Genomic DNA, 23025 nt, shown 5'->3' with positions numbered 1-23025 from the left:
GCAAATTCTCAGTCCCATTCTACACCCACTAATCAGAAACTCTGGGGGTGGAGCCCAGCCATCTGTTTTAACAAGCCCTCCAGGTGAGTCTAAAGTGAGTCAAATTTAAGAGGCACTGAGCTAGAAGCTGGTGACCCAAGGGAGTGGGGAGTCATCCTTTGGTGATAGAAGGAGATAGAAAGTAGGAGTTCAGTAAATGAAGATGTTCTACTTCCTAGTTTTTAGTCATCTTTTAAAAATTTCCTTTAGATCTGACTAATATAAACATTGCTCATTTTCACTGGCAAGGGAAACAACCCTGCAGTCCTATTTGCTGAGTATAAAATGAAGGGAAGTCCACACCATGCTGGCTAATTAAGGCCACGTAAGTAATCGAGGCAGGCAAGTCAAGCACAATAAACCTCAGACTCTGCTGGTTTTTTCTGTCACTTCACTGATCACCTAAACCAAATAATCCACAATCATTTCTTTGGTTTTTGCTCTGTAGACATTGACAAAATGCTCATAAAGTGTTCCTAATTTATAGCCGAAAGATTAAGTGATTTGCTCAAATCCTTACATGGGGAAGCTAAGTTGCCTATTCAGGATCACACCATCACTGATAGGCAAGATCCAGCCTCCAAGATTCTGATTCTAAACTTGCAAGTTCAAGTTTTTTTCTTTCCCTTTTAATTCTTTCCTTCTTTATTAACTATAGCAATTTAATGTATAACTTTAATTTGTTCCATTTATGAAGCATTCACATTATTTGTCCAGAAAACAAATTGCCTATTTAATAAGAGGTAAACTAAGGTTGAACTCAAACGGTTTGGTAACAACTCCACTTCAATTTAGCCAGTTCCGTTCCTTAGGCCACTGCCCATTGTATGAGCTTACAAAACTCTGCATTAAAACCCAGATTCCCAAGGATGCTTTTTTTCAGAGTTAATTTCTATCAGGGACCTACTAATCATAGACTGATTATAGAAGAAACCCTATAGAATAATGACCTTCCAGTCATTCAAGTATTAGTCCCTCCCTCAGGTTACACTATGGATTTTTTCTTCTTGACCCAAACCAGTTGAGTCTATAAAAATTTGTTTGGTTGATTAATGTTGAGGATATAATAATTATGCCTCTGCGTTATTCATGGTTTTCATTTAAAATGACCTTGTATCAAGCGTTTTGATTCCTGTGGTAAGAGATAGTGAAAAGTAACCTAAAAGGTTATTGGGTACCCCCTCGCTGTAGGATTTAAATTGACATTTACACCCCAGGATGTTTTTACATTTTTTCCCCCTTTCTCCTACTGGGCCAGGTGACGTGACACTTATACACTTATATTTCACAATAACTTATCCCCTGTGTTTCTCAAAGGCATGTCCTGGCCTAGATCACACATTGATTTTCAGATCTGTGTAGTTATTTGAAAGCTCACAGCATCTTTCTTCTTCCCATGAGCTTTTTAATCAGATCCTCTTGTACACTGGTACAGAGGTCTGCCTCAAGCCAGCACTCGCTCCCAAATCCCGGATGCAGACTGACCCAGGACCTAATGAGAATGTATTCCTGCAGGAGAAAAGGACTCTCTCAAGATGTGTACTGTCTCCTTTGTCAAGTTCTTCAATTGCCTTTTTTTTTTGAGCAAGTGAGACCGTGAGCCACTAAATGTCCTATTATGTTATCAAATTGGTGTAGACGTAAGGAAAGCCTATTGTTTCATTCTTTTTGTTATTTGTAACATTGAATTAGCCAAATAATTCAGGCTTAATGGCAGGTGTAATCCTTCTTAAGGACATTTCTTAAGGATCACCTCCCTTAAAGTTTACCTGATTTTATTCGAACTATGAAGGGATACCCAGGGGAACTTCTATATTCCCAGGGCACGAACTGTAGATAAACGAATGAAACCACATCATAAAAGCAAGCCTGAGCTGCAGATAACAAGACCTAATGTTTTTTGACCGTTTTGGGTTTTGGCCACGTGCAAACCTATATGTTTTCCATGTATTAATTTGCACTTCTTAACAACCTGATGACATAGGTACTCTCATCATCCCCACTTTACAAATGAGGATAGTGAAGCCCAGAAAGGTTAACTTACAACACGTCACACTCTGGCGGGTGGCCAAGCCGGTTCACAAGAGCTCCCCTTCCCTCGCTGTTACTGCACTGCCTCCCACTAGCCCTCCTTCCTACCCCCACCCCATGCATTTTATACTGTGGGGTTAGCCTGGAGCCCTGGTTGCCTTCAAGCTCCTTTGTCTCCCCAGATCCTGTGTTCCTGGTAGCCACATCCCTGCCCCTGGCTGGAGTCACACAGAAAGCCTCAACATCTGGCACACATTGGTCATGCCTCCTCCCTTTGGGGACTAATTTCATGCTGTGCTTAGTGATGCATACAAGAGCATTATCTCCTGCTGCAAGCAGCAGCCCCTAGGGTATAATGTACTCTGCCCTTGGCTAAACTTGGGGAAACCAAGGCACACTAACAGTGCAGGAGTAACTTAATTCCTCAAATGGTTTTCAGATGAGACAAGGACAAGATGGATATATTTGGACTTGTGTTCCAGTCTGGTGGCTCGTCTATCACACTGCCCCTCCCCTCAAGCCTTCCTCCCTCAAGGACCTCTTGGTGGGGTGTTGCCCAGCCCACACCCAAGCCAAAGCACACTGACGGAGCACTGCCAGGACACCGAGCACCATTTCTAGTAAACACAAGTGACCACTGCGACTTCCTCTTTCCCCTTATGTGAATACCCACGGATATAGGATATCTGACCTGTGTGTCCTACCTTGAGGACCCCACAGTATCAATTGTCATTAGCTTCCAAAGCCTACAGGATAAGAGAGAAAAGAGCCTGTCCACGAACAGTAAACATACTGTCCTCCTCTGCTCCGCACCCCACCAAATACTTGTGTCAAAAGCAACAGGAGGCAGCAATTGTTCTATTCAGCATGTGTCCACTTGAGACCATCTTGGGGTCTGCCTTATCGCTGCCAAAGCCGAATCCATGGAGAGTTTTAAGATGAGTCAATGCTAGAGCAGGTTTATCTTGGACCATATTGAGGCTATTATCCCAAACTTATTTGAGGATGTTTACTGTAATATTCAGGAGTTTGAGAGCCTGCTTAGGGGAAGCTTTAACTGTAAGAGGAAGCACAAAGCCAGGCTCCTGGTAGAGCTGAACTGTGGCATAAATAATTTCTCTTCATTCCACAGTCAACACAGATTGATGGTGTCTGCCAGGTGCCAGGCCCTGAGCATGCAGTGGTAAGTGCCACAAAGGTGCCTGTCCTGGTGAGACTTTACAATGGCTTCTTCTGGGAGATTCTTGGACACCAACTATTTACTTTCAAAAGACTCAGTGGGAATTATTTTAATTTAAGAAATACTCATGACAGCTGGTTCGGGGGCAACTTTTCCAAACATGCTGTAACAAAATTGGCAATTTTAGCTAAATCACACCCTGTTCTTCAGACACTTGACTCAGATTTTTCTTTACTATGGTAAATCTGTGTTCAGCATGTGGAAATTTGTAGGGACCAGCCACTCCAGCTCAACCTTAAAGACAGGTTTTCAGGCTAGACTGCACTTTCTAGAAGAACAAACCCTTTAAATATTTTTATTCAAAGAGGATAGTAACAACAACTTGCAATAGACAACCTGAATATTTTAATGGAAGCCCTAGGCTTTTGTACTGGGACAACCAATGGAACTAAAAAATTTAAGAAATGCCAGAACTTCTAATAAGAAGGAGAAGAAAACATATACCCTCTTAGAGATGTGCTAGTGTTTTCCCAAGACTTAATTAAGCACTGGACACTGCCTCAGATTCTGAGTGACTTACTATATTAGGTTTTTTACACCTCATCCTTCATGTTATCCAACAAATGCCTAATCCACGTTCATTATGTATCAAGCACTGTTCTAAACACTTTACTAATATTAACTTTTTAACTTAAGATCTTCCAAATTTTGTAAATTTTATATGTGTTTGATGCTGCTATTTCTTTTTCTTTTTTTTTTTTCCTGAGGGGGGGGGGTGGGGCAAAGAGAGAGATAGAATCTTAAACAGGCTCTACACCCAGCAGGAATCCTGATGCGAGGCTCGATCTCATGACCATGAGATCATGACCTGAGCCAAAATCAAGAGTGGGACATTTAACTGACTGAGCCACCCAGGCGCCCCTGATGCTACTATTTTTGTTGGTGTCTTCTGAAAGTTATGCTTTTAGGTGTATTTTCCTCTCACATCACTAAAATTAGTGTTATTGAAAAGCCTCTGTATATTCTACATGCCTTAAGTAAATGTATTAATTTTCTACAAGATCACTATTCTTATAAGCATTAAAATAAAAATGAATATGGTCTTATGTTCATTCTTCCATTATTAATGGAATGTTCCATCTTCTGCTTTCAAAAATTCCCAATTTTTCGAAGCTGCACATTTCTCCTGTTCTGTTATATATGATTACAGCGTTGATAAGTGATTGAAAGAAGATACATTTCCCTTAAAGTTTTAAGAAAAGCCCCATTCCATGAAAAATTTCCAAACAAAAATTAGTGAAAGAACGTTAGGTGGCACAATAATTACAAAGAATTCCTCTTTAGAGTCAAAAAGACCCAGGTTCAAGTCTCCAAACCCCAACTCCACCTCTTAATAGTTAGTGTGACCTTAAGCAAGTTACTTAATATTTTAGACCTCAGTTTCCTTACCCACAAAATGAAAATATCAACACTGTCCTCAATGTTACTCTGAGGATTAATTGGAACAATACTTGTATCCTGCTTAATCCAGTGCCATCATACAACAAGCTCTCAATAAGTGATTGCTAGTATTATTACCAACAGATAAGAGTGCCAGCTATATGACAGGCAGTGCTGGGAGGTTTCACATATCCTATCTCATTTAATCCTTCACAATCCTGTGAAGCAAGGACAAATTCTTCCAGTTTTATAGATTAGGAAGGTAAGGGTCAGAGAGGTTAAGTAATTTGTTCAAGGCAGGGCTGGGATTTGCAGTCAGGTCTACCTGACTCCAAAGTCCATTTTCTTCCACCACGGAAGATAATTGTCCTTTCCAAATTTCTTTTGCTATTTCCTGAAAAATGTGGATTGCCATTTTCAGTTTTACATTAATGCATAGCTATGTGAAACCACTTATTTTATCTACATTATCACAAATAACCAATATGTCTTCTACCCCATTCAGCTCCTTTATCATTCCACTCAAGATAAATATTTTGCCTAAAAGTTGTATTGGCATTTGGAAGACACTCAAGGTCTGTACTTAAGATCTATAAACAAAAGCCAGATGAAATCACAAAGTAAAGTGATGTCTGTTTCTCCAATTCCCGGTGCTGGATGTGGATCCATCTTGATCTGAATTTGAATTATAGTCATTGTAGCCCATCTTTTTACATTTCTTCTTTTTGAAGAAGAATGTTGAATGTTAGATGAATTAATCCCAAGTCTTTCCTTCAAGGGACTTGAAGTTCAATAAGAAAGGTAAGATGTACCAAAAGATCAGTAATTCCAGACGAGAAGTAAGAAGTCCTAAAAAAATAGAGATAAAAAGCTAGGGAGTCTCAAGGATGGCAGTTTCTTCCTCCTGGAAAGAGAAGGATCAAAGTTGGCTGTAGGGGGAAAGTGCCCTCCTCGATTAACAGCCCCATCCAGGTGCGAACTATTCATGAATTTGCTTCAAAATAATACAGAAAGGAGTGAGTAGATAGGCAAGCAGATGAAATAAGACCTGTGAGTTAATCTGTGGAAGCTCAGTGATGGGATACACAGAACTTCACCACCACTTCTGCATGTGTTTGAAATTCCACATTAGAAAAGGTTAAAAGTGGGGCGCCTGGGTGGCTCAGTAGGTTAAGCGTCTGACTTTGGCTCAGGTCATGATCTCACAGTTCGTGGGTTCGAGCCCCACATTCGGCTCTGTGCTGACAGCTCAGAGCCTGGAGACTGCTTCGGATTCTGTGCCTCCCTCTCACTCTGACCCTCCCCTGCTCACACTCTGTCTCTCTCTATCCCTCAAAATAAATAAACTTTAAAAAAGTTTTTTTAAAAAAGGTTAAAAGTATTCACCATATCATTTTCTTAGGTAATAAACTACATGTAAATGGCTACAAATGTATAATATAATGATTTGGGCCTGGAGGACTGACTGGACAGATAGGCCATTGATGATCAATGGTGAAAGAAGCAGAATTCTCCTCCCTAACCACTACTATTCCCCACCTCTCCTTTCACACACAGAAGACTGTGCAACAAGAATTCCTTCATGTAAAACTCTAGGTCAGAAAGAGTAAGCATAGGGTAATAACTCAGGGAATGCCCTGGTACCAATGCCTACCTCTGGAGAGAGAATGAATACATGTCCTAATGAAAATAGTCAGTGTGGGTTTTATAGAAAATCGAAAATCCAATCAGTGAAGCTCAGGGGCTCCACAATATCTGCAGACTTGAATTTTGAGGCAGTATTCCATCCCTCTGATCACTCATGAAGATCTTACATGTAGGCTCAGGGAGGGATATGTGTCAATATTTGTAGGCGAGATAAAAACATTCAATACTGCATTGACCCAAGAGTTCTTCATGGCTCTATATAGCACATGTCCCCAGAATGTTCCATAGGTGTGTTATGCAGGGATTTCTGTTAATTAAGTGCAATATAATTTTGATAGAGTCATGCCCCTAGCCTAATTCAGCTGCAGGCACATCAGGTAAACGGTGGGGGGTGGGGGGGGGGTGGGGGGAGGATAGAGCTCAGCCACCTGGCAGCATTCCGTAAAATTGGACAGATTTATTATAAAACATGGCACTGGGGGAAGTGGTAGATACAATCTTATACTCTTCTGAGGATGACAGAATGTATTTTTCTTGGCTATTCTGCCTGGATATTTTACCAGAATCACGATGTTTTGAAGAGGCTTTGCCACCCTGACTCCAAACCCCAAATTAAAATTACAGCAAGTAAAATTAGAGAGTGTCACATGCTACTTTAATTCTGTGCTGCCACACTTTAGTGGCTTCTCATTTAAGAGTACATAATTATTTTCAAATTATCATTTATCATTTCATGGTTAAATTAGATTATCAACTAGAACTTTTAGGGAGATTGGAATTCTACATGCAAACTAGATTCTTCTGATCACTATTTATGCTCCTTTTGGTTAACTTTATTTCCTGAACCCTCAGATCATGTATTTCACAGATAACCATCCTAGGGCACTGGGAAGTATTTTAATGGGAGAGATCAGTACTGTTTCATATGGCATATTTGCAAAAGACATAGTTTGTCTATATGAGAAACGTAATATTCAGTAGCGGTTTAGGTTTCCAAGGATATTAAAATATTTCTTTAAGGAAATGTAATTCACGTGACTTCTAACTTCTTTATTATACCCAGGTGTGTGCATGAGTGTTTTTGTGTGTGTTTTCTACACCTTATGTTAAGAGAAAAGTTCTTCAAAGTGTCTCTGACTTTATGCAAGGAGACAAAATGACTTGGAAACTCCCTGGATATCCTCTGACCAACGGTTGTACTTGCAATTTTGACGGCTTTAATGCTTCTGTAACACCAAGTTCCTGATATTCTTCTTCTTCTTCTTTCTAAAGAGAAACCGTGATTTTATTTACACATGTTGATATGATAATTTTCTAAATGTGTTTCTGCCAACCCCGCTTGATCTCTGTAGTGTCAACGATAAAATCTATCCCTTTCATAGGGCCAAGCAGCTTTCAGGTCCCAGGTCAGCGGTCACTTCCCTGGGGAAAATCAGAAGACTTTAAAGAGGTTGAAAAGCCTGGATTTCCTCAGAGAAATTGCCCACGTGGGATAATCTTACAACCTTCATGTTTTCCTAATTCCCACCAGCCGTGTGATTATTTGCTTGGTGTTCATCTATTCCATAAGACACTATAAACTCCATGAGGGTAGGGTTTGGGTTAGTTTTGCTCACCATTATGCTCCTAATGCCTGAAACAAATAAGGTGCTCAAACAATATTCATTGAATTAATGAATGTAAATAGATAGATAGATAGATAGATAGATGAATGAAGTAAAGAAATTGCTCAAAAAGACTTTATCCGTAACACTTTAGAATAGCACTGTCCATTAAATAGCCATTAGCTACACATACATTATTTAAATTTAACCTTAAATTAATTAAAGTTAATAAAGTTAAGAATCTTGTTCCTCAGTTGCACTAGCCACTCAATAGTCACACACTCAATAGTCACACACATCAACACCCAATAGTCACACACATCTAGTGGCTATTGGATAGCACAGATTATATTTGACAGTGCAGATTACAGAGCACTTCCATCACTGTAGAAAGTTCTATTGGACAGCACAGCTTAAGAAATTCTGAAATCCCAGTCAAAGGAGAGTATTATTCTTCCAGGCTCGATCAGCTCATTATTGTCACTGCTATTGTTAATACTAACTGGGTGACTTAAACCCCTTTCCTATAAAAATGTTCTCCATTTGATGATTGAGCAGAATCTTCATCTCTTTTTCTTCCAAATCATCAATAAATCATTTGGCTGCTTTGATTTATAAGAGTCCAAGCACCTGTAGTTCTATCTACGTTCCCGAGTATTCGAAAGAGTCCTTGAAACTGAGAAAACCTACTGTTCTAAAAGTGCATTTATGACACAGGCTGGGCCTCTGTGTGCTACACTGGGAATAAAAATGGGAAAGATATAATGTGTTCTAGAAGTCATCATTAGTGTACGAGGGATTTGGATTTGTATTAATTTATTTAATTATGTTAAGTGCATGATTGCGCACATTCTGAAATTGTAATTATGCATTAAATTTGTATAGCCTTCCAAATGAATAGCATTCAATATGTTTACTGAGTTTGTTTTTTTTTATTTCAACAATTAAGCATTTTTAAAAATATAAGACCATAGTTATAGTCATCTTATTCCATTCACTACAAGCAAATATTTTATCTCCGAGAGCAGAGACTAGAAAGCTGCCAGGGGGTAGGAGAACAAAACTGTGACATTGATACTTAATTAAAAGTAATAATTTGATTTAAATACTCATATAAGCAAAAGCATCTTTAGTGGTGATACAACTGCTAGAAAAAGGTAAGAGAGTGGTGAAGATGATATGATGCCCAGATTCAGGCACACAAACAGGAAACAGAACACACCAGGAGAAATATTCAGATTTCTAGGAAGCTTTTCGTCTCTTGTAATAAAAAAACAGGTTCTGGAGCACCTGGGTGGCTCAGTCGGTTTAGCAGCCGACTTCAGCTCAGGTCACAATCTTGGGGTTCATGAGTTCAAGCCCTGGGTCAGGCTCTGTGCTGACAGCTTGGAGCCTGGAACCTGCTTCAGATTCTGTGTCTCCCTCTCCCCCGACTCCTCCCCTACTCAAGCTCTGTCTCTCTCTCCCTTTCTCTGTCTCTCTCAAAAATAGATAAAAAAATATTTAAAATTTTTGAAAAAAAACAGGTTTGGTCTCCTGTTAGCAAGCTAGACTATATATAGTCCCATTTTTCTTCATATCTCTATAAAAAAGGTGTCCTCTAGTAAATACTATGGTTACCATAACTGCATCCATATTTTACATTATATATCAGAAACCTGTCCATCTATATCAGAAAATACCCAAACCAGCTTTGGAACCAGATACTTTTTACTGCACCATCATTATCACATCCCAGGTTTCAGGGACAGTTAATAAATGCAATGAATACTAGCACTATTTTTGACAGGCAACAACCCCAATGCCAAACATGCTTGTCAACATATCTAAAACACTATCATTTACCATATTCTGATAGCTTCAAATTTTCATTCCACAGGTGTTCCAAACCATAGGAAATCAAATATCACCCTGAGAGTACACTTTAAAACTTCAAGCCCTGCAAACTGAAAAGTACACAAATAACTTTTGTTTTTCCAAGTACCTTTTCAGGGACTGCACCTACCAAGTGCCTACCTACAAATAGCCTTGGATTTTCTACTTCGCTCTTAGCCTTTATGTCTCCGGATTTTTTGTTTACCAAATGCACATCACACTTGGCAAAGGCAAAATTGTATGGTTCCACCACTGGGCTTTTAAGCAACTGAGATGTTATTTCTTAGAAGGTAAACCTAGGGGTTGTCAGAATGCCATACAGCAAGTTTATCGATAAGGAACTTTAAAGAAAAAGTTCGAAGGTGAGAGGCCAGATGAGTAGAAAAAAGAATTGAGAGGATTCATGTCCCTCATCTCTGCTAATTTCCCTGTGGAAATCCAAGGCCAGCTAACCCCTTTGAAATCTGTCCTCTGAGAGACTGTTACTTTGCAGGAGTTAGACTCTCCATGCCTTCTACGTGGACTCTCCATGCCTTCTCCATGCCTTCTTCTGTAAGGGATATAATAATTGATGAGTGACATAAGGCTAGGTGACAGATAAGGAGGGATGAGTGGGAACTGTGATAAACCCCATCTGAAAACATTTAAAAATTTTAAAAAGTATTTAAAAGATAGCCCAAGCCCATTGAGTACAATCTGTGGAGTTGCAAATTTGAAGTTTCTGCTCCAGCTAAGGGTAGAAGCCAGAGTTACTGGCTGGTGTAATTTAAGGGACTTTGCATGCCAATAAAAGTCACAAGGCCATGCTTTTAAAAAGGCCAGAGAGTCCATTGAGAACAAGTTTTTCAAGGTTTAGGTTGTAAAATTATATCTAATTATCAACTAACTTTAACCTTTCTTCAACTTTTCTCTATCTCCCAAATCCCTCAGCCTTCTGTTGGCTTGATCACAAAGCTGCTTTGCCCAACACTGCCACATACTAACCAATCCTTTCTGACCACTGGTGTTGTCCGCATCATGGAGAGATTTAGAATTTGCTCCAGTTTTGTGTGAGATGATAACAACAAAAACGGACTTCTGAGATCCTTTGCAGGTTTTGAAGGTGCTGTGTGCCTGAAGATGATCCTCCTACAGGTGGTACTCCCACTTTTAATGGGAACAGAGTATTTAAAATGGTTGGGCTTACATTATACCGCTGCAAATAAACAGGTACCGTGTTCAAATCCTGCATGGTGTGGGCCAAGTAAATTATCTTTCTACTTCAATTTCCTCAACTTTTAATGTGAATGATGATGGTATCTAGCTCATAGGGTTGTCGTAAGCATCATATGTGTTGACACATATAAAGGTACAGTGCATGTTACCTAGTGAGTACTCAGTAAATAATATCTATTTTATCGTAACACTTCTCACGTCATTTACTAATGATCCTGATGATGATACAAAGCCAATGACAGTGAGAAATTTGGTAATAGTGCTTAGGTACAACTTGGATTCAACATAAGAGGAAATGGTTTGAAAACAAAGGAGAATTTATTGGGGGCTCACTAAGTGTCAGACACTGTGACAAGTGCTTTCTTTACATGTATTAGGTCTCATCTACTTTTTACAACATCTCCATAAGTTACGAACTGTTAATAACTGCATTTTGAAAATGACTCATAGGGTGATTTGTACTGCAAAAACCTAGTTAAATTAGACCTAGGTTCCCCAGAAGCTGCTTCCCTGTACGGTTCTCAGTTTGATTTGGCCAAAAGTGAAATTCACATTAGATTTGGAATGCAGAAATAAAGCAGCAGCCGTTGCTTAAGGTCATCATGGTTAGATGCAGCAGGGTCAGATGTAGAGCCGGTAGGTTCTCCTCCACTCCACATCCTGCTCTTCTGAGGACCTCTGGCCACGTTGATGAAACACAGATACCTGCATGCAAAGCTTCTGAGGCAACAGCTCCCCATGGATTTCTTCACAGCTCCCTATTCACAGGCCCATTCTGGCAGTTGGTCACGCCTGTCATCTCAGAGGGACTGGTGGGTGACCCCTCTGATCTTCCACCTCCCCCTTCAGACCTTCACTTCTGCAGTGCCTCTCACACTAGTGGTTCTGTTTCCCTAATCAAACCTTGACTGATATACAAGGTAGTAGCATTGGGGCAAGATTAACTAGCTCACCCAGGGTCACTCAGTGCATGATGGAGCTAGAACTGGAAGACTTAATTTGTTTCCAAAGCCCATGTTCTTAATAACCACTATGCATCATTGCCTTCAAGGAAGGAAAAGGAAGAGAAGAAAGAGGCTAGACTTGAAGATTATAAATGAGGAGGGAAAGAACAGAGGTAACATGGCTAGAAGGAAGCAGGGAGGAAATGATAAGAACTATGGTAAGCAATGGGGTGAGGGGAGGAAAGTGCAGAGGAAAAACAGATAAAAGGGGACAGGATAGTGGCATTCCCAGCTCTACTTGGTCTGCCAATACGTCCCCTTCAGCACAAAGGGGGAATTTTAAGCATAGCTAATATATGCTGGAGGATTGCAGAATGCTGGTGCTCAGCTGTGAAGGAAGCAAATGTCCTTGTGGTTTTATTCTTCTATTAGGAACTGAATCTAAAATTTCATAAAGGTTTTATTTTTAACAGAGGACCTAATAATTTCTCATGTTATTCACCCTTTTCTGTAGCCATTGCTAATTAATTTTTTACAACCTCACAAGAGTCATTGGTAAATATCAACTTGTAAGCCAGCAACCTTTGTTACAGACTCTGTCCCTGAGTTGAGAAATCAACTATTTTTATGCAACAGAACAATGATGAATAATTTAATTACAGATCATCATGTTCAACTGGGGTGATAATTTAACTATGTGATATTCAACATGAGGGATGTGGCAAACTCTGCACAGAATTCGAAAATAGAGGTGTGAAATACCATTTTCCCTTGTGACTACTTGGTTTACCCAAGATATTTACTATGTTTAATATTACAGCTGCCAAGGAGGCACAGAAATTAATTTAAAATCTTGTTGGGCTTTATTTTCTACTTTGAAGCAGCTAAGCCTTTAAAAATATCCTGTTCAGGGTACAGAAAGTGCTCTTTGAGTGTCCCGGTGTGCATAGAGGCGAGAGGACGTTATGCCTGACTTTGAGGACAAATCGTCTCATCCCCACCATCATCCCGCATGATTGCCCATGCATTGCTCCTGACTTGCATTTTAAGCATTGGTCAGCATGCTTTTGGCAAGATGGTGCCAGGAGAACAGGTTTTATGAGAGCACAGTGATAGAAGATGTGACAACCTTGCCCTAAAACCATCCCTTCTCTCCTTTGGACCTTGATATCATAGTCTCCAGTCAAAGGAACAGGCTATACAGGAACAAGGGGACGCCAGGCATGCTTTTACAACCAGTTGCTCTCTTCCTGCCCCAAAGTGAGCTTTAGAAGGGCAGGTTTGACTCAACATATTTTTTTAAATCCGGTTATTTAAAAAATTTTTTTAATGTTTTATTATTTATTTTTGAAAGAAAGACAGACTGTGAGCGGGGGAGGGGCAGAGAGAGACACACAGAATGCAAAGCAGTTCAGGCTCCGAGATGTCGGCACAGAGCCTGAAGCTGGGCTCAAACTCCCAAGCTGTGATATCATGACCTGAGCTGAAGTCGGACGCTTAACCGACCGAGCCACCCAGGCGCCCCTAAATCCAGTTATTTTAAAAGACTAATTCTCTCCTGAATTCATTTCACTGAATTTTGGTGAATTCTGCCTCTTAAGAGATTACCACAACCTCAGAATGGCATCAGAAGGCAAATTTCCATATGTTATTTATACAGTATGTATTATTATAAAAATTAATATAGTTAGTAATTATCTTTTAATTATCATTACACTAAATAATTGTTCGTTATTTGCTATTGCTGTGAAAAGAATGTGCAATGTTAGTCCACTGGAGCTTCTGAGGCAGGGCCTGGAAAACCACCTTAACCCTTTAAGCTCATCCCTTCAGCAGCCATCCCCACATATAACTAGGCACATGGAGTCCTATCACCTTCAGCCTTTGTCCTGTACCTTTTCGTATACCCCTCTCACACCTCTTTTCTCTACTAGTTTTCAGCCTTTCCAGATTTTAGCATCCTGGCTTACTCTCTTGTCTACAGCCTCAGGCATGATGCTGTTCACCACTTCCCTCGTGCTAACCTCTGCTTCTCCCTCTGTTCACAATTTGGATACCCAGTGATACCATGGGTTCCTACTCCTCCCCACAGACTCTCCCAGGTAGCAAGTTCCCGGTTGACCCAGCACCAAGGGGACCTGAACACAAAGGTAGAAAGCAGAGAGACGTGGTATTCCCTTAACTCTGGGGCAACTATTAACAGCTCACTCCAGTCCCCGGGTTATGACCCTGGGGGATAGTGTGGCCATTGTAGTGTCAACATTATACTTGCACTAAGGTTTCCTCTACCTGAACCCTGTAACACTGGCAGGGCAGTGGGGAGTGGTGGACAGAAAATATGAAGGGATTGCAAAGCAGGGAGGTGGACATTCAACAAACAAGTGTGTTTGCATTGCCTGGGCTTATGAGCAGTAAGGTGTTCTCATACCATGGAGACAGCACCCAAAAAAGAGCTCCACTACTCATTTATAGCCTTCAATTGGACTTTTTTTTTTTTTTTTTTTTTTTTTTTGCCTAAATCAAGGTGTCCTCTGCTTCCACAGTTGGTTTTGGTCAACTGACATCCTGAGCTTTGGCCTCATGTCCCTGGCAATAATTTGAGCCGTACCTCTTGAGTTAGGGTTAGATGGTGATCCTCTATTACAAATACTGATTTGCCTTCTCAGGAACACTTCAAACATGCTTTGTAGAATACATGTATTTTGTAGCCCAGCAATAGCAATAATCTCTACACGCACCCCTGTATGGGACTCTAGCCCTCAGCATAGCCCAGTTTGCTCCAGTCCCCAAGAAAGGAGTTTGAACAACTTTAGAGAAAGCATAGTAAGGGAGAGAGGGAAGGAGTTACTAACATTTATTAAGCCCTGTTACAAGCCAAGTATTCTCCTAGACATTTTGTTCATAGTATCATTTTTTTCATAGTATTTCATGATCCATTAAAAAGTAAATTCCATAAGATCAGAAAACTTTGCTGTTGTACCTCCAGTGCCCAGAACAATACCAGGCTGATAGAAAATGTTCAGGAAATATTTGTTGAGCATACATAGCACTCAGATTTTGGCTTCTAAATGCCATTCCCTAATAAAAGGAACCAGGACTCTTTGGAGAGATGGTTGATTTTAGAACTGGAGCAGGGAAAATACAAGATAAGCCCAGAGCATCTTACAGTCCCAGAAAACAAAGAAGTGCTAAAAAAAAAAAAAAAAAAAAAAAAAAAACCAGAACAAAACAAATAACAAATAACAAAAACAAAAGGATCAGAGTATGTCAAAGGGGGCACAGGAACCAACCTGAAAGTTTGGACAAAGCTGGAGCATCTTGAACAACAAAATAAATAACATGGCATTAGATTATTACCTAAAATATAAAATATACATTAGTCCATACTAATATAAACGAATGAATAAAATTAAGTAATTAATTAAGAAGAAGAAACAATTCTTCCTTACAAAAGAACTCCAAATATTGTGTATGGATATTGCCCTCCAGGAGGCAGAGCTTAATCCCCTACTCCACACTCCCATCTTGACTGGCTCCAACCTATGGCCAGCCTGGTTCCCAGAGTTCACCACTCTAGCTAGGCATTTACAGCTTATAATGACCTTGTCACAGTATGTGTCCCAAGTTAAGAGTATCTTAATAACTATTTGCCTGTTTAATATAACCAAGTCAAATTCTGCCTCTAATATATGCAATTTATATTAAAGCATTTGAGTATTTTGTACAGTTATCCAAGGGCTCAGAAAATATTTTCTTTTGTGTCTTAGGGTTTGAATAATAACTTACATTTATTGAAGTCATATGTGTGGGCATATATGTTCATTACTATAAGCCTGTAATTTATATTTCCACAAATAAGGAAATTGAGAGTCAGTGAGGTTAAATGACTTTCCCACACAACTAGTGAGTGGTAAAGCCAAAATTTAAATTTATTCTGATTCCTATGCCTACATCTTTCCCACTGTGCCATGCTGCTTAACCAAAAAAACTCTAAAAGTTCTATAGATACAGTATTCCATATGCAAAGCACTATGAAAACAGGTACAGCTAAAATTATGTCTCCCAATTTTGTTTCAGATTCTACATGTGTGCTGAGCTTATTGTTTCTTGCCTGACAATTTACTTTCTATACTTGCCTGACAGAGAAGGTAACAGATGTAGTGTGAGAGCAAAAGAAAAACAAAATGTGTCCTGATGCCAAAGTCAAAATTAACTCTAACAAGAGGGAAAAGTTGAAGGAAGAAATTTTCTTTCTCTCTCTCTTTTTTTTTTTTTTTTTTTTTTAGAGAAAGAAAGCATGAGCAGGGGAGGGGCAGAGAGAGAGGGAGAGAGAGAATCCCAAGTGCCTCCATGCCCAGTGCCTCCCAGCTTCACGCCCGTCACAGGGCTTCATCTCATGACCATGAGGTCCTGATCTGAGCCAAAATCAAGAGTCAATATGCTTAACCAGCTGACCCATCCAACTGAGCTTCCCGGAAATTTTCTTTTTGATAGAGTTTAGTATGGAACATCCATGCTTTGTAACATTTTACAAATCATGGAGGATTTTGGGACTCTACCTTATTTTTGTTTTTCATTGTTTCTTTAAAGGAAAGGGTTGCAAAATTTTAAAGAATATATAGTTTAATGCTTCTCAATTATTTGCTTACAGTGACTTTCTTTCCCTACCAGGTTCTATGATCGTGGAGACCACCATGTCTTAATCATCTTTTTAATCCCCACTGCCTAACAAAAAGTAGGGACTCTCAAAATAACGATTGAGTGAGTGAGTGAATGAATAAATGAATAAAAGAACAGCAAACAAATTATTATCAAGTCAAAAACAGTCCAAAGGAGGATGGGGCATTTATGGATGAAGCCTTTTCTCTCTCAACCAGAGAGTTCTTTCCAGTCCCCTATCAATCCTTTTGATAGGACAGATTTTCTTTCCTGAAAGCTACAGGGAACTTAAAAATATTCAAATTCAGTTAACACCCACAGAGAACCTGCTATGTGTCAAGACAGTTCACGTCCAATAGTCTATGTAAAACATCTAATAAGCCTGTAGCTATTATTATCCCCATTTTTCAGATGAGGATGCTTAGGCTCAAAAAAGTTAAATGCTTTTCCCAGGGTCTCACAACTAATCAGGGGCAGGATTGGAAGCTGAACCCGGTCCCAATTAAATTTCAGCACTCACTCCATTCCCCTGCCGTTTCTCCACAGTGAACCAACCCAATGCCACATTTTGGTAGAATTTATGGCACACCTTTTTCATAGCTTAACATCCCTGAAATAGAAATGCATTTCATAAATGATAGCCTTTTAAATTACTTGAAATGTGGTCATGGTTTCTCAAAAAATATTAAATTCACCATCCTTATCCTGTATCATTACCTCTGACTAAAAGTTAGTATTGGAGACTTCTGCTTGTAGTGTCAAAAGAAAGCTGAAAGAACCTAACTGCAATAATTTAAAGAGCTGTAGGAAGACAGATCTGATCAAAAAACTTTTCTGCATTATTTTTATTTTGTCACTTAACTATCAGAAATTCTTAGCTGACTTAATAGCAGTTTAATTGGCTAACGTCCTCTTAACCTCAACTGAGATCCCCTCAGAGGCCATGAGGGTTTTGATTGGGAGTGGAGTGGAGGCCAGTGAGGGAGTTAACACCATTTGAGAGGGTAGTGGAATGCTGTGGGAAGATAAGAAGGTTCCTCCAGGGAACATGAAACAAAAGGGTCAGGTTAAGGAGTGAAGTTTAAAATGAAACATTTTCAGAAGGCGAATACACTCCAAATAGAGACAACCATACATTAATAAGAATATTTGTAAGAAACTGGTAGGTGGGGTGCCTGGGCGGCTCAGTACTTAAGGATCTGACTTTTGGTTTTGACTCAGGTCATCATCTCCCGGTTCGTGAGTTGGATCCCCACACTGGGCTCCACGCTGCTGGTGCAGAGCCTGCTTGGGACTCTCTCTCTCTCCCTCTCTCTCTGTCCCTCCCCTGCTCTCTTTCTTTCTCAAAATAAATAAATGAACTTAAAAAAAGAAAAAAAAGAAACTATAGCAGGTAAATGGTGGTGTTAAGAGCAAAGGGAAACTCTTACTTCACATTTTTTAATAAGTTAACCAAATGCTCAGGGTGAAGTGAAATAGTTCCTAATTTTTATTTTGACGTCAAAACCGATTTTAGATCACTGATTATTACACTGCTCTAAAACAACTGTTGCCTTTTGTGCCTATTATCAACCAAAAAAACACTCTCAAAATTGAACATGTAGTTCTTGATCAAAGATATCTAAGAAGACAGAAATTTCCTGCATTTGACCTAGGGTCATTGGGTCTACTTTTTCTGTCTCATCTAGAAAGACTTGTCAGCTCAACAAAAATTTTGTCCTGACCCAGAAGTCACAGGTCAAATTTTCAGGTCAAGATCAAGGCATTTGTGCAACCAGTTCAATGCCCTGTGGGCACAGCAATGGAGTAACATCCTCTCACTGACCTGAAGGGTCTGTATCCTAGTTTACTGGGCAAGACAAAATGGTGCCTACCATGTCTACAGCACCTATCTAACAGGACTCCAACCCACAGTTTCTGCTGGTGGGTAGGGAGGAGAAGAGACCTCAAGCTTTTCTTTAAGCATGGGTGGCCATGTTTTGTATCTCATGACCCAACCTCGTGGTTGTTGCTAACTGGACCAGGGGAGGCATTTCTAATTCAAGGAAAGCCTATTTGTAGACTACCTAGCAGCCTATGTAGTCTGGATTGAGAGCACTTTCTGATGGCGGTCTAACCTGGGACAATCGAGTTCTATCTCTTTGAAAGATAAATGATTCGGGGATGCAGAGATGCAATGATACAGAGAAAGACAACTGACAGTTGGAAGTGGGAGAAGACAGACACAGAAAAGAACATATTGAAAGGGAAAATCTAAGTTACTTTAGTGGTAGAATAGTAGAGTAGATGTAGGCAAAAAGCATCATGAACAACCTTCCAGTTCTATTTTCTGAGACAGCTGGCTGTAGTTCTTTTTCCTGAGATGTTTTGTTTATTCATATTTATCCTGAGTTCTCCTGAACCCCAGTGCATTGGTCAGAAATGGTTAAGTTTTATCTAAATGGTTAAGGTAACACATAACATGAATACCTCAGCAGTTTAACACAGTGAAAGGTTATTTCACTTTTTGCAGAACTTGCTCTGGATGTAAAAGACTGTTCAGGGCACATGTTCTTCAGAATTCCAGATTTCTAGCTGAGACCTGACCACTGACTCAAATACTTCTCCCTACATGTGATGTAGCACTTCTATTCCCAGTAATTGGCTGGAGGTTATCACATCGTCCAGTTAATGACAAGGAAACTGTGAAATATGATTTTCCAAGTACTGGGAAAAAGAAAACTGGAAATACGAGTGAATCAGGTACCTAAATATGGGATACCTTGCTACCATACCTTTAACCTTTACTTGGCACTTTATGTTAATCATTTTAGCCCTTCCTATGCTTCACTGAAACCCATTAGGTAGTGTTACGTTCATGTCATTTAACTCACCTTTGACTCACTGTCAGACACACCTAGCCATAGCTCTCTTGTCACTAGCACATTTGATGTCTCACAATAAATGTAACAAAACTTGTAGCAAGCAGGCACTTGCATCCTCGAGTAGATGCTTTTAGATGCTTTCAGTAGATGCTTTTTTCCCTTCTAAAATAAGAACAGTAGCAGACTGATGGATTTTTGCCATGTGCCAGAGAAGGCAGGGGAGTCAGGTGAGAAGATAATGAGAGCTACTGAGACCATCTACTACTGTAGATGACCAAACTACTGTAATTTATTTCTTTGTAAATTATTATAGAAAGAATAAGTTCAATCTAAAAAGTAGAAAAGGGGGGGGTGGCTAAAATTTACTGAGTATCTACTACATGCCATCACTTCATACAGACATTACCTAATTTATTTACCACCAAGCATCTATGGGCTAGATATTACTATTGTCCAGTTGATAAAATTGAGACATGAAGAGGTTACACAATTTGCTCAAAGTCACACAGCTATGATGACTGAGAATTCAATCCAGACTTCTAAATCCAGATCTCCAAATCCATGCTTCTCACTATTTTATGAAGCACAGGCAGCAGCAAACCTCAAATACATCTTGGAAGAGAAAATCCAGATTTTCTGGGGCTTTTCCTAAAGGAAATAGATTTCAGGAAGGATTGAGTTGATTTTAGAAAAGCCCTCAAGGCATTTGAAGATGGTGATCTCAGGCATTCATTTATTCATTTAATAAATGAGGATAAAAAGGAAATGAGGATAAAAAGACAAGATCTACAATCACTGTTCTCAAGTTGCTCACTATACTTAGGCATAGCCCCACAAGTAAACAGACAGTTATGATGATATAGTGGAATAAGAGTTATGATAGAAATAAGCAAGTGATATTGAGGGTCCTACTCGGTGTTGCTTCTTAGTTCTCTGTGAAACAGACTCTAAGATGGAAATTTGTGCACAGAAGGCTTGATTTCTGGATCAAGACCTATAAGGGAAATGAAAGAAACTGAACTGGACAGAAGAAGTTGGACTGTGGTGCAGTCACAACAAAGTCCTCGGCCTTTTCATGGGATGATTATAGGGCTAGGGTGGCCTGCAGTGCTGTCCCAATTGGAGCAGTGGGACCAAGGCTTTATACTTCTGTTTCAACTAGTCATTGCATATGGGCTGCCCTTAGGAAGGAGGCCCTGACCTTAAGCAAGTGCCTCTCTTCAACCAAGGTCAATCTTCAAAATGAAACTTAGCTGAGATCTGTTACCAACAGATCTCAACAGTTAGGGGAGTGAATGTTCCAGTCTTAAGGCGGTAGAGGAATCCAAGCAGCACACCCCTCGATCCACCACACCCACTTTCAGGGAAGGTTTTCTGGAGAGGATGGCCCTGGAGCTGAGTCCTAAAGGACAAGTAAAAGTTAGCCAGGAGTGCAGCATGTATGAAGATTGGGCAGCCTGAGGAGAATACATTCGGGACAGTTTATCATGCCTAAACAAGTAATGCATAAGGGAAAGTAGTGAGTGCTGAGGTTTAGATGTAGAGGCCAGATCCTGCAGAGCACAGCATGCGATGTAAAGAGTTTGAACTTCTCCCTAAAGGCAGTGGGAAGGCATTCAAAACTTTTATTCAGGGGGTGATATAATCAGATTGGCTTTGTGGGAAAATCATTCTGACAACAGGTGGAGAATATATTATATGGGGATGAAACTGAAGCAAGGGAAGCAGATTCATTAGGAAGCTGGTGAACACTGAGAAAGGTAGAATAACATAACATAACAGAAGAATCAATTCGACCATGAAGGATGAAAAAAGGTTTTCCTCTGCCCAGGTGATGAACTTAAATTGAACCATCAGTGCTCTCTTCAAGTTTAAAAGTCAACATCTATTTCATTTGGCTGTTTTGAGCTGCTAATAGTGGCCACATACATCATTTATAGATTAAATTGGTAAATCATATAATATAGTGTACTGTATACAATGAACAGACACAATGATAATACTGATATATGTAAGTTTTTATTTTCCAATTACATATTGAGTGTTTTATTCAGTAAAGGGCAAAAACACTTATGAATGGAGCTCACTAAAATATCAAAAAAGAGTATTGTCTAAATTTTAAGGAAGAGTATTATTGTCTGAAAGTTACAATCTTAAGTATTTCCCTGTTTAATTAAATTTGAAAATACTGTATGTTTTCATAGTATGTTATTTTAAATACCTATAAGAAAAATATAGTCAAGTCACGGGTTCCCTTGAGTCATAAGGAAAAAAATAGTAAAGTAAAAGCAACTTATTTTCTCCAGTCAAAAAAAAAAAAAAAGAGGGGTCTCTTTAGAAGCACCTCATTTAATGCATATATTTTTAGTCTGTCTAAATGGCCTATGCAAATTATTATCATACACATCAGAAATAATTCTCAAACATTGCACTGTATTTGTTTCTGTCTAGACATAAATGTTTATAAATTACAAAGATAAGAATCTTTGATATATCTATTCATGAACATACACATACACTCACAAATACTTGTGGAAGATCTGGCTATTGGCCATGATCATGTGAATTTGCATCATTTCTTAGTATTATAAAGACACAGCACCAGGAAATAAAATACAAACAGAAATGCTCTCTCATTTCCAGTCCTCTGACATGAAATGAGTTTTGGGCTTTCTGTGGCAGCTTTTACATCTAATCTATATGAATATGTAGATGATTATAAGAGATCTCCTACTTGGTACATGTGTATGAACTTGTCATTAAAAAATACTTTTGGGGTCATCAGACGAATCGGTAATAATGACACTAATATACAGCTTTCTGGGAGACTATATGCATTAATCTCAGAAAAAGCAAATTTTAAATCTTTATTTGATAAGTAAGAAGTATGTCATAACTATCACAAAAGATATGTAACATAAGTATGACGCAAAAACAAGTATGTCTCAGAAGCCACCAGTATCACGCCCGTTGTGTGTGCCTGGGCATTAGAATATTGAGGATACAACACATTAAAAATGAGAGATCATATTGTCCCCTGAGGTCTGGAACATGTGAACCAATTAAAAGTTGTAAACAGAAAAAGGAAAGGAAATTAAAAGATTGGTCTTTTCTGAGATGTCACGCAGTTGGAGATAAGGTTCCCTTTCAACATTTTCTTTTAATAGGCAAGGGATAAGTACATCCTGTCTTTACACTGCTGGTGCTAGAATGCTTCCTTTCCTTTAAAGGGGAAGAAAACAGGACATTGTGTTCTTTCAGTGAGTCTACTATCCGAGCCTCCTCTAGGTGTGCAAAGTACTATTCTAGGCCAACTGCTCAGTTGTTGCTTCGACAAGGCCTGTCATACTGATTCAGTATTTAAATGACTGCTTAGGAAATAAAATAAGAGTAAGTGTTTTTAAAAGGAGAAATATATTCTCCTACATGGTTGAAATGCTGTCCTAATAATAAACGGACTCTTTCCAACTTACAGACTAATCAGTATATATGTGCTCTTTGCAACCTTAAACTGGAAGAAAGAATTT

General features: G+C 39.3%; 1 long non-coding RNA gene across 1 annotated transcript in view; it reads right to left on the bottom strand.

The window, feature by feature from the left end:
- Positions 1 to 7160: 7160 nt before the first annotated feature.
- The window catches only part of LOC128311209 (uncharacterized), a 32307-nt gene continuing 16442 nt past the window's right edge, over positions 7161 to 23025 (bottom strand). The window contains exon 4 of the long non-coding RNA XR_008289349.1: positions 7161 to 7603. This is a non-coding gene — a long non-coding RNA (uncharacterized LOC128311209). The remainder of the gene's footprint in view (positions 7604 to 23025) is intronic.

Source organism: Acinonyx jubatus, chromosome A3 (genome assembly GCF_027475565.1).
Source record: "Acinonyx jubatus isolate Ajub_Pintada_27869175 chromosome A3, VMU_Ajub_asm_v1.0, whole genome shotgun sequence".
In the NCBI taxonomy this organism is placed as follows: Eukaryota; Metazoa; Chordata; class Mammalia; order Carnivora; family Felidae; genus Acinonyx; species Acinonyx jubatus.
Note: the sequence above shows the minus strand (reverse complement) of the source record. Positions and strands in the feature narration are given on the sequence as shown.